Here is a 2252-nt window from a genome sequence, read left to right on the forward strand (position 1 = left end):
AGTACTCTACACCCACTAAGTGCAGTGAGGCTGTTGCATGGGTTCAGGGACTTGTCTCAACACGGCACTCTTGCGTCTTATCTTTGCAGGATGAGTACGTCACTTCGGCCAGCAATCTTGGTTGTTTCTTCTCTTATCTCACCCCCTGAAACATGACATTCCCAGAATCTTCCAGAACTAAAATGAACAACTTTACCCAAGAAAATAACTATTGTTTACCGAGTAATATTGCTCATAGCTTCCGTTGCAGCAAGATTCATTTCAGTTCATTCTCTCTTGGTGTCTCGTGGCTCTCTGTGGGTTCACCGGCCCCTTAGATATGAATATAGAGCCATAAAGCCCAAGAACAAATAGTTCTTTGCATGCCATGGAGTTAATGATTGGCCTAGTGATGTCTGGTCTCTGGAAAATGCTGAGGTGGCTCTGTGGTGAGATGTCATTCTTTCCTGGGGGGCCACCCTACTGGAGGGACAGGGCAACTCCTCTTATAGGCATCCAGCTCACCTGCATTTAACTGCGATGGACTGTGGAGGGGTGGGAAGGAAGGACTCAGAGGATGAGTTAAGTTTTCCGAATGATTTCTCTTCATCCAGTTGCAGGGAAGGAGTGTGAGCTGACTGGAATCTGTGTTTCCTGCAATTGGCTCAGTTTGCCCAAGCCTCGTGCATTCATCTGTTCACTCACTCACTCATTCATTCATTCAACAAACATGTCCACCTGCGGTGAGGAAGGTCCTCTTCTGGGTGCCTGACATTCTTCAGGGAACCAAGCAAAGATTCCCGGCGTGGTGGAGCTTTCCAGTGGGAAAAGATGGAAAACAAATGAAAATTATAATAAATAAGTTGTATAACATGTTAGAAGTTGACATTTGCAAAAAAATGAAAAGGAGTCGGGAAGCAGCATCTGGAGTGCTGGGTAGTGAGGAGGCTGGAAATTGAATAGGGTGGTGGGTGCACACCACGTTGAAAAGGTGAGATTTGAGCAAAGATTTGGGGAGGTACAGGAGTTATCTACATGGATATGTCTGAGCAAAGAGCATTCCAGGAGGAAGAAATGAGCAGCAGGACCGAGGCTCCAGGGCAGGAGCCTGCTGGCTTGTGGGAGGAGGGAGGAGGCGGCTGGAGGAAGGGGCTGGCAGGAGAGCAGGGGAGAGGAGGGAGAGGAGGTTGGGGAGGACACAGGACACTGTGGGGCGGAGGGACTTCGGCTTCTACGCTGCTGAGCAACATGAGGGGCAGCTGCAGGACAGCACAGTTAAAAGTGACTTGATGTGGCTGATGTTTGGAAAGAATCCCTCTGGCTGGCATGCTGAGAAAAAACTGTGTGGAGCACAGGGAGAAGTGGGGACAGGAGTGGGAGGTGGTGACCATGATCCAGCAAGAGGTGCTGTCAGTGCAGACCGGGTGGACCCAAGGACTGCCCGACAGAGTGGATGTGGGGTATGAGAAAAACAGAGGGACCAAGGATGAGTCTAAGGTTTTGGGCTGAGCAGATGGGGAGATTAAATTGCCTGGGAGTAGAGCAAGGATTTGGGGTCAAGATTATTGTTGTTTTTGACATGTTGAGCTTGAGACATCTATAATTATCTGAGTGGCAGTGGGCATGGGCAGCAGGAACGTGAAATTAAGGAGAGAATGATCTAGGCTAGAGATAAAACCTTTTGGAGGAATCAGCATATAGATAGCATTTAAAGCCACGAAGCTGAATAAGATCATCTTAGGGTTGCCCAATTAAATTTTAATTCAGATACATAATGAATAATTTCTGTATGAGTATGTTTCGTGCAATATTTACTTGTTAACTGAGTAAATACTTGGAGCCATGCAATATTTGGAACATACTTATACTACAAAATCATTTGTTGTTTATCTGAAATTCAGATTTACCTGGGAGTTCTGCATTTTTATTCACTAGATCTGGCAATGCTACATTGGAAGAGAGAGTAGAGAGAGTAGATCTGAGGACCCAAACCTGGGCCCTGCAGCGATAAGAAGTTGGGGACAGAGAAGAAGCAAGGGAATGGGACTGACAATGAATGAGGCAGGAGGAAAGCCATCCAAGAGTGTGGTGTTCTGGATGTGGCCGTGGGGAAGCCACCGGTGAGGGCAGTCACCTCCTGATAGTGCCAGCACTGTGCAATGCTGAGTGCCACCCCAGGATTTCCTACAGCAGGGGCTGAAATGCCCTGAATCAGCTCATCCATACTCCATGGATAAAAGTGGTCAAATGACTTTTACCGTTGTGCTCACAGT

The sequence above is a fragment of the Galeopterus variegatus genome, unplaced genomic scaffold (assembly GCF_000696425.1).
Source record: "Galeopterus variegatus unplaced genomic scaffold, G_variegatus-3.0.2 Scaffold1072, whole genome shotgun sequence".
In the NCBI taxonomy this organism is placed as follows: Eukaryota; Metazoa; Chordata; class Mammalia; order Dermoptera; family Cynocephalidae; genus Galeopterus; species Galeopterus variegatus.